This window comes from Lissotriton helveticus, chromosome 2_1, assembly GCF_964261635.1.
Source record: "Lissotriton helveticus chromosome 2_1, aLisHel1.1, whole genome shotgun sequence".
Taxonomy (NCBI): Eukaryota; Metazoa; Chordata; class Amphibia; order Caudata; family Salamandridae; genus Lissotriton; species Lissotriton helveticus.
The window spans coordinates 1,573,832,472-1,573,845,458 of NC_136059.1; positions in this window are offsets into that span (position 1 = coordinate 1,573,832,472).

Sequence of the window (12,987 nt, forward strand, 5' to 3'; positions counted from 1 at the left end):
ATACATAAAGCAGAGGGCCTTAAATTTGACTCGGCTTTCAATGCAGAGCCAGTGTAAGTCTTTAAGAAAGGGGGAAATGGAAGATCTCCACGGGACCTTACATAAAAGGCACGCACCGAGTTTTGGACAAGCTTGAGTTTCCTCTGGATCTCCACGGTAACTCCAAGGTAAAGCACGTTGCCGTAGTCCAGGCGAGAGGTGACCAAAGCCTGGACTACAGTGCGCCTTGTTGAGTCCGGGAGCATCCAGAGGATTTTCCGAAGCCACCCTAAGATGGAAAAACAGGTGGCCCCCACGCTGACCACTTGGTGCCGCATGGAGAGCGAATCATCCAGAACAAAGCCAAGATTACGTACCTGCGCAACAGGAAGGGGTGGAGGGCCCATTTCCGGCGGCCAATGGTGGGGGCCCCAAAGATGCTTATGCTTGCCCAGAATAACCATCTCCGTCTTGTCTCCATTCAATTTTAGGAGGTTCGTCTGCATCCACTCCGCCACTCGGCTGAGCACCTGTTTAAGAACAGACGGAGTAGCTGACTCAGCCGAGGAAAGAGAAAAGATAATCTGAGTGTCGTCTGCGTATGAGTAGAGGGAAAGACCGGCATCTTCCACGATGGTTGCCAGGGGCCTCACATAGATGTTAAAGAGCATAGGGCTCAGTGAGGCCCCTGAGGCACCCCATGTGCAGATGAACGAACAGAGGAGGAGGAGTTAGAAGAAACGACCTGAAATGATCGGCAACTCAAGAAAGAGGACAACCAGGCCAGAGCAGGACCAGTCACCCCGGCCGCCTTCAGTGCTTTCAAAAGGACAGGGTGCGAAACCGTATCGAATGCGGTGCTTAAATCTAAAAGAATAAGCGCTGAGGTTTGGCCCTGATCGAGGCCTGAGCGTAGATTCTCAGTGACCCCCCAAGAGGGTGGTCTCCGTGGAGAAGTGGGTACGGAACCCAGACTGGGATGGATGTAAAAATCCTGTAGTCTCCATGTGGGAGGTAAGATGTTTATTAATATGCCTCTCCAAGATCTTTGAGAACATAGGCAGCAAAGAGATAGGCCGGAAATTAGAAAGCGTCTTGGGGTCTGCGCCAGGTTTTTTTAGGAGTGGAACCACCATGGCTCTTTTCAATTCGTCCGGGACAGTGGATTCCCGTAGTGAAGAATTCAAGAGCTCTTGAATGACCAAAAGTAGGTCAGGAGATAGCTGTCGAAGAATGTCCATAGGAATTGGGTCCCGGGGAGAGCCAGAGTTTACCTTGGCCATACAGGCGAGAAATGAACTCAGATCTAACAAGGGCCACTCCGAAATCTGTACCACAGAAGATGGATAACCCTGTGTACCCAGAATGGGAGGGTCATGAAGAGTCCTAGAGGGAGCCGATGAGAGGGAGTTATAAATTGTTTCAACTTTAGATATAAAAAAGTCTGCGATTTCATTGCATTCAGTTTCCCCTAAAGCAGGTGGGGTAGGGGAAGTATTTGAGCCTGCTAGCTTCTTCACCAATGAAAAAAGAACTTTCGGCCGACTAGTGGCACTTTTGATGGACTCCGAAACGTAGAAGGCTTTCGCCTTTCTGCAGGCAAGGTGGTACTGCCTGAGTGCTGATCGGTATGTCAGTTTATCACTTAGGGCATATGTTTTTCTCCAAGATCTCTCCTGGTGTTTACATTTGGACTTCAGTGTTTTCAGATCGTCCGTGAACCATGGGGCTGGAGGAAGATGTGAGATGGGTCGTCTGGAACATAACGGCAGATGCCGGTTAATGTAAGAGGTCAGCCAGTGGGATACTTCCTGATTCAAAGAAGTGCACATTAGCTTAGTGTCTGGGCGGCTAGCAGATAATGAGGCATTGAACGCGGGAATATTCAGCTTAGTCCAGGCTCTATAGCTACCCATGGCGCCAGAGAAAGTCGCTTTCTTAGCGACCAGGCTAAAGTAAATAGCGAAGTGGTCGGACCACTCAAGGGGGAGAGCAGGGATATTACAATCTAGCGAGATATTAGAAATTACATGATCCAGTAAATGACCAGCCTGGTGGGTAGGACCTTGGTTGCGTAATGTTAGATTAATTGCCTCACAGTCAGATAAGAACGTTCTACTTAAGCTATTTTGAGTGTTTTCTAAATGGAGGTTCAAATCCCCCAAAATGGTGAAATTGGCTGACTGCAGAGCATATGAGGCTACTCGCTCAGCAAACGATGATAGCCACTGGGTGGATTTATCAGAAGGATGGTAGATAAGCATTCCCGATAATGTCAGTTGGGGGGAGACCGCTAGTTTAAACAGTGCGGCTTCGCAATCCGGGAATGGGAGGGCTTCCAATTGACAGGAGTGAGTGACCTTAAAAATAATCGCTATCCCGCCACCTTTCCCAGTGTCTCTATCTTGTCTGACAATGACATAGCCGGATGGCAAGGCGCTAGCCACATCCGGTCCGGAACTGGCATGAAGCCAGGTTTCTGTTAAGAACAGAGCATCTGGTTGGGCGGAGGTTAGTAGGTAAACAATATGATCTCTATTTTTTGGCAGAGAGCGGCAGTTGATGCTCCAAAACTTGTAGGGAGGAGTTGATGGCACTAAAGACACAGTATTATGACTAAATGCAAAATAACAATGTGGACATTTCGCCGAATCTTTAGCCAAACAATCAAGAAGCACGCAAGAGGAAGAGCTGCCTCCAATCCGGCGTAACTCTTCAGCTGAGTACGAAGCTGGGCTACGAATTTCTGACTCACCTTGGGCAGAGTTCTTGGTCGCTGGGCGCGCCAGGGCGCGGACGGCGCAGACGGGCTTGCCTCTGGCGCACCTCTGGCACGCCTCTGGCACGCCATCGGCACGCCCGCTGCCTGCGCACGCTGCGCGTTTGCATTCGGTTGTTTAAATAACTACCGGTCAGCGCGGGAGGGGCGTCCTGGAGGCCGGCATAGTCCTTCCTCTAACCTGCGTTCGAAGCGAGAAGGGGAGGGCGCCAAGTTTAAAGGGTGCAGTCTGCCCTGATAGCAGAGTGACTCGCAAGGATGAAGTATTGCTAAAAGCACAACACAATTCTACATTTGTTAAAAGAAATGAGGAACAAAGTTCCAGTGGTTTAAAATTTTAACGTGCGAGTATGCGAATACACAAAGGAAAACAGATAAAGTTAAAACAAGCGTCTATCGCAACAATGATTCAGGACTATCCTCCTCCTGAGACCCCTCCTGACCTTGAGGGGAATGAATTCAAATAAAACAAGTATGTAAGTATGTAGTATCTTTCATAAATGGATAAATTGTCAAATGAAAAAACGATACCACAGTGAATTATTCTTAAATGAAATCAAATCTTTGAATGAACAATAAAGAACACATTACTTACAGAATTCAAGTATTCATAACCTTTATGTCATATATTAAAACGGATTACCAGTTCATGTAACCAGAGACATGATCTCTCAACGAGTGCCACCATGGGCATAGTGTCGTTTGTTCAACACTATATACTTGTTTCATGCATTATATGCGACACAGTGCACCCCAGTTTTATACATCCCCAGTTTGTTCAAGGTTATCACACGGCTGACAATCCATAACCTCTTCAATAACACACGAGGGGGGAACAGGCACACCCCACAACCCCAGCAAGGTGCAGCGACCACCCTGCGAGCTTGGTTGCTGCAATCAGACACAGGCCTTGTGGGACTGTCACCAGCTGAAAGACTGAATTGGGGGTCTTCATACTCTAGGCCAGCACATACTAATGCAAGCGCATGGTATGCTTGTGCGATCTTGCTTGTCAGTCAATATCAACTGCATTACCAGATGTGTTGTATGTACTATTAAATAAATGCCAATAAAGAAAGTTTAAAAAAAAATCATGTAGAGTCCTTTATATACTTCAACTCTCACATACACTGCCTTTTACATATGTAGTTACTGGGACATGTACCACTGAGACATTCATTCACTCACCAACACAGCGATACACACAGTCATGCACCCATACAGCTGTTTCCACATGCACTCTTGAATTACCCATGGCTAAATACTACGCTACGCTCGCATGGTTTGCAAAGTTTGCACTACTTTGCACTACGCAAATTGCACGTAGCACAGTGCAAACACGTGTAGCGGTCATTTTTTGCTTGCTCGCGGTCCTCAACATCAAGTTGGCGACCGCGAGTGAACAAAATGACATCCCTGCGAGACTTTTTCCTCGTTCGCGATCAGCAACACCAAGTTGCCAGTCGCGAGCGTGGAAAATAAAGCTCCCGGCGAGATTCTCAATGCGGGAGGTCAGGTTTCTCATTGCGAGAGGTTGCGTATGCTCGCGGCCGCTCGTGATGAGAAACTACCAATCTGCGTTGAGAAAGCTGCCGCTCGAGTAGAGATCTACTTGAGCAGCAAAAAACGACCGATTGCACTGTGCAAGATGCGGTTTGCACTGATTGCACAGTGCAGACAAACAACCGGCACTGTGCAATCAGTGCGAACAGCATTTTGCACAGTGCACTACGCACTTTGCATAGCTTTGCGTAGCGCTACTACGGGAACTACAACCAGGGTTACTCTTGAACCCATACACCCAGTGAATCAACCACTCACACATCTATGTACAGTCACACACCTCCCACCCACTCACACACACACTCAATCTCCCCCCAAAAGGACTCAGACAACCAATCAATAACCTATATAGACACTCTTGTAGCTACTGACCAACCAATGTAGCAGCTTGCACAACAACAGACTGACTGATACAGACATTCACACAGTTTAGTCACTAACCCATGCATTCAGTAAGACACATTTAATCACTCACTTATACAGTCAGTCACTAACCTACTAAATCCTCCATCCAGACTCTTATACACCCACTCATTCTTCAATACACCTTAGAATATATATATAAAACATATTTAAAAATTACAGAAACACAGTCACTGGATGATGTCATCAGTGATGTCATCAGTGATGTCATTTGAGATGTCATTAGTGATGTCATCAGTGATGTCACTGACCATGTCATAAATGATGTAATCTGTGACATTATCAGCAGTGCATTGCGGGGGGGTGAGTTATAGTTAGCTGAACTAACTATAACAGTGGAACTTCTCTGGTTTTCTTCAAGCAAAATGTCCAACTAACTATAACATGCCTGAAACCTATGTTTTTTTCACTGAATTTCTAAGGGTTTTCCAATGCTAATTTCTAACTATAACGTCTGTAAAACCTGTTTTTTTCAGTGAATATATATATATATATATATAAAAAAATAAATGTTATTTCGGCATTCATGCCTTAAAAAGTTTTTGCATACAAATGATTAAAAAGCAAACGAATACAGATAAGTAGTAAGCGAAGTCATAATAATAGATTATGCCCTATAAAGCGATCAATATTTTATAAAAGTTATGATTCAGTGCGAAATATGACGTTTATATATACAGAAGGATAAAATGACCAAATTCACAATGATACTATTTACATAATAAAACCCCATGTTAAAATACTAGTATTTAAAAGTCGGTTCTTCTACAATGTGCAAACAAGTGTTCGAATAACATCCCTGAGATATATTACATTTAACACAAATGTGATTATAATTCCATAGCAGCAATATACTTAAGAACTGTGGGTTATTTCATACAAGAAGTGGGCCCGCTTCATTCTAAGCTCCTTTCTTGCACCTTTTTCCTGATGCCCCACATGTAACGAGGATGTTGGAAACTGCGCAGGCAAAGACGAGTCTGGTGTCTGATTTAAAAATTTGCAATGCATCCCGGTAGTTCTGAATGCCCATTTGTTGGCAGATTGGTTTTATCCATTATGATCTAGGGCAGGCATAAGCAAGACAAGCAAACACCTGTGCTGCAGACTCCATGGGAACCTTGCATCCAGGGCAGTTACTTAGGCTTCGAACTTTAGTTTGCCACTTAGCTCTCAACTCATTCATGGGGAAGGTATCAAGTCCGAACTCGATATAGCGTTTCCTGTCATGGGCTACTTGAACTAGATCAAGGTAGAGTTCCAGGAATCTAATCTCTTTGTGCAATAGGAATATATATATATATTTTTTTTTTTTAACAGAGAAGGAGATGCAGTGTCTTGCAATATTTTATGACGGAACCCTTTTGGCTCCTAATGGACTCAATAGAGCTGCAAAGTAGGCATCAGAGTGCAATGCCATGAAAGCTTGCTTTAGAATGTTGGGTATGCAGTTATATGCAGCTGAATAAAGACATGTAATACTAAGCTCCATGTGTGGCGTGGTCATTTGAGGGTACCCGTGCTGGGAAGACCCTATAGCGACAAGATGACTTGTTTGATGTAAGTGACATTCTTATTTCCCTAGATGCCTTAGTCCTTGGAAGGCTCCAGGGCTTGACGGGATACCTGGGAATACTTGTATACATGAAAAAGAGAACTGGTCTAAACATATTCTCACACCGTCAAATGCAATTACAAAGGGTGCACCAATTCCTGGTTCTTGGAAAGAAGCAGAGGCGGTACCCTTCTACAAGACGAGTGACAGATAATGACATCAAAATTATTGACCAATTAGTTAAATTGATCCCGTTCAGAAACTATTCTGTTGGGCGGTCCTGGCTAAGATCCAGGATTGGATTGCAGAAAAAGATATATTAACACCCCTGCAGGCTGGATTTAGATAACAAAACAGTACTATAGATCAGGTATTTCACTTTTTACTTTTGTACTGGAAAACTGTACTCATTGGAAGGGGCCACCTTTATGCAGCTTCTGTCGACTTGAAATTAGCCTTTGACCTCTTCACTTGGCATAAGCTATGGCATGTGCTTTGTGACTTGGGGATGCTGAATTATATCCTATCTTTAATCATTGCCCTCCACAAGGGAAATTTTACTAAAATCCATTGGAGCGAGCAGGGGCAGCTCACTGATCAAATTCCTGTAAACAAGGGCGTCTGACAAGGATATTTGTTAGCTCACAGATTATTCTCACTATATTTGAATGAAGTAGGCCACTTCCTTTTTATTCACCCCACTGAAGCACCCTCCGTTGCTAAGGCAATAATATCTACCCTCCTCTGAGATGATGACACTGTTTTAGTGTCTAAAACCCCTGGTGGTCTCCAACGTTTGCTAAATCTATTTGAGGAATCCTGCTCCACCCATGACCTGGAGGTCCGTACAGCAAAGACCAAATACATGGCCATTTGCCCACATAAATCCTGTAGGGAAGGTTTACATTGGGGGGGAGTATGAACTTGAAAGGGGTGGATGCCTTTTGTTACCTGGGAATCAAGTTAACAGCCAGTATGACGCGGAAGACCTACGTTGATAAAATGACATAGGCAAATCGTAGGTGTCATATTGAAAGAGCATAGTTCATCTCATAGTAAACTAGTAGCACCTGCACTACAGATTTATGATCTGATCTTAAAGCTTGGGGTGCAGCCCTTTATGGAGCTGAGCTTTGTTTTTGTTTTTTTAATATCACAAACATGGCTAGATCAGAACACAAGTTTTTAAGAGACTAAGGGCCAGATGTAGGAAGCCTAATACCGGTCGGTAACGGCCAAAATTACCAAATTTCGGCCGTTACCGACCGGTATTAGGCTTTTTAGATGTAGGGGCCTAATTTAAGAATTAGGTAATTTACCGAATCGGTAATTTAAGGAATCGGTAAATTACCGAATTCTTAAATACAGATTCGGTAAATTACCGAATCCTTAATGTAGGGAGAACTCAAGTGAGTGCTATTCCCATTTTAGGATTCGTTATTTACCACCAACTGCAAGTTGGTGGTAAATATCGAAAACCCCAAAAGAAGCAATTTTTTGCAAATTGTTACAGTGCCATGTGACAGACATACATGCCCTTAGGGCATGTATGTGTGCCACATGTGCACCCATACACAATTCAGGGGTGCAACAGGGTGTCAAAGTGACACCCTGCCACCCTTCAATGTGTTCCCCCTTTTACCGAATCGGTATTTACTGATTCGGTAATTCCCATTCATTCCTCCAGGCCCATAGAAATGAATAGGAATTACCGAATCGGTAAATACCGATTCGGAATTTACCGATTCGGTAATACTTACCAAATGAATACCTACATCCCATTTACCGATTCTAAAATACCGAATCTGTAAAATTTGGTATTTTAGAATCGGTAAATCTGGATTACCTACATCTGGCCCTAAGTCCTCTTGCCATCTAGCACTCCGTTTTATCACCTAAAGCTTGATATGGGAATAAAATTGATCCAAGACCGAGCTAGGTTATGCCCACTTTTGTTTTGGAGGAGACTAGTGTTCACACCCAAACTAGCATCCTATGCAGAAGCTCTCCAGGAATTAATCAAGCTGGACAGATTTAACAAGATAGCCTGGTTCAGCAATATTAAAAAAGATTTTTTATTCCCTGGGTTGGCAAAAGGCCCCGGACTCCTTCACGCCAGACCTTATCCATTTAAAGGAACAACTGAAAAGATGCTATTTAGCATGGATAGCTCAGAATCATGTCCAAAATGCCGCAAGAGGGTCATTGACAAAGCCATTTGTTGACTTTAAGCCTGCTACTGCATATGAAAAATATCCTGATACCATTACTGCTCCTATGGATAGGAAGCTTTATATTCAATTCAAGGATGGCTCATTGCATTTCAAAGCATTCACAGCCAATTGGTCTGCAAAACCAACAATACTAATGAAACTATTGCACACGTTTTATTTGCCTGTGCAGGTCTGCAGGTGATTGGGCACACTGGATTCAAGCTAGCCTGGCTGCTGAGGGGTGTTACCCCAAAACCGGTCCCAGAATGCTTGTTTCCAGTCTAGGGAAGACCTGGCTTGGTAGTTTGGGCTAGACTGTTCCCACAAACACAGGGTCAAGAAGGATTTGCATATAGCTGGGTCTGAACTGGGGTGGCGAGTGAGATAAAGAACGATGATGGATTCAACCCAGGTCTGTGACCGGGGTTGAGTGTTTAAAAAGTTTCAGCGCTCCGTCCATCATCTCCTCGTGTTTGCCTTGGTTGCTCTGAGAATATTAAAATCTGATCCCAGCCCTTTGTGCGCTATCTCTGTAGCTAAATTTCAATTTCTGTGAAGGATGTGGATAGTAAGGAGGAAGGCTGCAACGACCCTGTTGGGTAGCCAATTGACCTCAGCACCCCCATGTACCCCCTAAACACAAAAGTGGTGCTATGCTACAATGCTAGGGCCGGTACTGTTAGCACTTTATATTTTATGGGCAAGTCCCACTGTAGCATCTTACGTATCGAAAGGGAGGCATTCATGCATTGTTGCAAAACATATTATGCGAATGTTTAGATTCCTCATATTTTCATATTAATATAATTAATTTTTTTGTTAAGACACACAAATGAAAGCCTCGTTTGCTTTCAGGTTTGTAACATTGCATTCTGTACTTTATGGTGAAGTACAAATATGGTACTCCTAAAATAGAACTGGAAGCATAAACACATTTGTTATACAAAGAGTTATGTGAAGTCTTAGACTGGCTATACTTTGACAGATGAAAAAACAGAGGGAGGGAAAGAGAGTTTCACTGATGGATTCGTACTCCCTAGTCAGATTTACATAAACAACAAGAATCCACCCTAAAGGAGAAGTGTTCACACAGTGGTGTGGAGCATTTAGTGTTCTTTAAAATACCCCTCAAACACCAAAAGGACCCTTGGTGTTATGCTTCATCATTGGGGTCTTCGCACCCCTCTACGGGATGCAGCGTGCTACGACTTACGACTACGCGGGAGCACTTATAGTGGTAGACTATGTATGGTGCATGTGAGGGTATTTATACAGTGCAGTGAGTGAGTGGTGGGATGGGTGAGATTTGAAAAAGTGCCTGGCTCGTGGGACTAAAAAACTTTAATTCGGTCCCCGGGCTGGTACTAATAAAAGAAGTGAAGTGCGAGGTATATTGCCTTAATTATGGACAGAACCTCTTGTGTGCGTCGACATGTTTCGGAGGCTGGGCTCCTTCTTCAGGACAGGGTGCACAACTTCCCCACCTTACGCACATATTCCAAATGTAAAAACATTGGTATGTATTTACAAAAGTGAAAATGATATCTATATATGTGCCTGCAGTATAAGTTACAATGTACCTACAGCGGTATGTCTCAGAAAAAATGCCATTTGCATTGTCTGGGAAAATGGAGGAAAGAAACATTAGTAAACCTCACCGAAACACTTTTAACAGGTGCAATCACCTAGGAAAAAAGTATGAGGGGTTAAAATAATCATTGAAGATTTTACCCTGTAAAAAAGAAGACAAATACCAGACATACAGAACATATAACAGAAAGCACACACTCTAAATGGCCGTGGTGTGATTAAGGAGGAAGGTAAGGGGGTTGTGTTCTGTGGCAAACAATCATACTTGTCTTAATTAGGTTCCTAGCATCATGAGCCTTCTGAACGTCTGGGGTAGTAGTAATTGCCAATCTGCAATCTGAAAAGAGATGGAGACCGTGAACCTCTTGCTTACTTGTTTCAGGTTGAGGATGTTCTATTCAGTTGTATACTCACGAACTCAATCGGAGTTCTCCCCCTTCATTACCCAGGCTCCGCTGGAATGGTGAGCCTGTGCATTGCCCTCGGTATTTATACTAGCTCTTAATTAGTCTATCGGGAGTAATTGCCAATTAGGGTGGAGGTCCCAGAAGCGGTGGATTGCCCAAACATGGGTATTCCAGTGTCTCGGAGGCAGGGCGCATTCTTCTGAAGTATTGAGAGGCGCATGCGTGTAAGCGAGCTCTCTTACGCGCATGTGTAAGAATTGTACACTGTCTTTGAGCGGGTGCACTTATCTCAGGAACGAGCAACTAGGTTGTAATCCAATGCGCATGTGCCCAAAAAGATTCAGTGCATTAGAGGCTTTCGCGCATGGGCACTATTCTGGAAAAGAGCAGATACGTTCGGTATTACCGAAAGCAGCTGAATTGTGCTTTAGTAAAATTGTTCATTTAACTGTGGCGATATTGTAAACTTTTTACATATGTGTCAATGCATATTCAGGTAGCTTACTGTATTTAGGATTATATTTTATTGATCCCTGACTCAAGAAAATAATAGTTCCACGGTGTATCCTCAAAAGACACCCTCTATATTAAACCAAAATAAGTTTGCTACAGGGAACTGCCTTAGGGATTTTTGGCTGGGCAAACCCTTTTGTATGTACCTTTTATGAGTGATTACTACTGGGTTAGCACTTATATATATGACAAGCGCTGTGTAGGAAAAGGCACTTTACACGATGAACCAATGAATATTAGATGGTATCGGTTCCTTATCATCCCTTGTGGGTCAGGTTGTCACTTGTCCCCACGGTATTTCATCATTGAGTCCAGTAAGGTTTGTTCCCAGACGGAATACCCAGCATTGTTCCTTCTGGAATAGGTCAGCGTCTGGGTGTAACTGCTCAATCACTGTCCAGTGGAGGTCCTTGACACAGTGTAGGGCGTTCAGATAGTGGGTGGCCATTTTAGTTGTTGTTTTTTTGCAACGCACATTGCTCTTATGCTCAGTAATGCGGGTTTTTATTGCCCTTGTTGTCATGCCTACATACTCTAAACCGCGGGGGCAAGTGATAAGATAGACAACGTTTTTACTGTTGCAGATGGTCATTTTCCTTTGTTCCCAAGTGGTGCCATTGCTGAATGTCAATTTCTTGCTTTTCTGAGTTAGGTGGCAATTACTACAATTTCCACAGGGAAAGTGGCCTTGGACCCCATTCGTTGGCACTGTGTGTCCTGAGGTAATTGGTGGACGTGTGTGGACCAGTATATCCTTCAAATTCCTACCATGTCTGTGTGCAAACATGGGTTTTTCGAGGTTCAGGTTGCCACATGTTAACATGCCCCAATGTTTGTTCACCACTTTGGAGACCTCATTTGAAATTGTGTTGTATGTAGTGACACATATGGGTCTATTTTTCTCTGGGTCCTGTCCTGACTTGTCTTCCAGTAATGCATCCCTGTTATTGTTCCTAGCCCTTTTCATGGCTGAGTTCATTATTCTTTCAGGGTATTGTCGTTGTTTCAGTTTCTGCTTTAAATCATGTGCCTGTGTTTTATATTCTGACACTTCCGTACAGTTTCATCGTAGGCGCAAAAATTGGCCGTAGGGCAGATTCTCCCTTAGGTGTCTCGGGTGGAAGCTGTCGTACCTGAGTAAGCAGTTTCTTGCTGTCGGTTTAAAATGTGTGGTTGTTTTTAGCATACCACCTTCTGAATAGATGTTGAGATCCAGGAATACTAGTGTCTTATTAGACACTGAGCTAGTGAATTTCAGAAAGGGATTCTGAGTGTTCAGCCAGTGTACAAAGTCCTTTATTGATTGTAAGTCCCCATTCCAGACGACCAGGATGTCGTCTATGTACCTTTTCCAGATACTTATGTTCTGCCTGAAAAGGTTATGTTAGTTCAGAATCCTGTTGGTTTCTAAATGGTGAACATAAAGACCAGCTAAACTTGGGGCAAACGTACTTCCCATGCTGGTTCCATGACTTTGCAAGTATTTTGTTGACTTGTACTGAAAAAAGTTTTTTTGAAGTGCTATGGAGATACAATCTAATACCAAACCCCTGGGTGTCTGATATCGCCAAGGGGTGGAAAAGAGTATCTCTTCAATGATGGAGAGTGTCTCGTCGTGGGGCAGGCTTGTATAAAGACTTTCCACGTCTAAACTGAGCAGAAGTTGTGTTGAGGGATCAAAGGGTAGATTTTGTAGTAGCTGGAGGACTGATTTCGTGTCCTTTAGATAGGTGTCTGTGGCCTGCACCAAAGGTCTTAGGAAGGCATCTACATATTTTGATAAAGGCTCAAGAATTGAGCCAATCCCTGAGACGGTTGGTCTCCCGGGTGGCTTTTCAAGGTTTTTCACGGGTACGTCTCGTCTCGTTTTTCGAAAAAAAACGAGACGAGACGTACCCGTGGTAGTAACGTAGCCAACGAAGCAAGAGAACATATCGAGTTCTACTAGCTGGTACCAGGACGCGA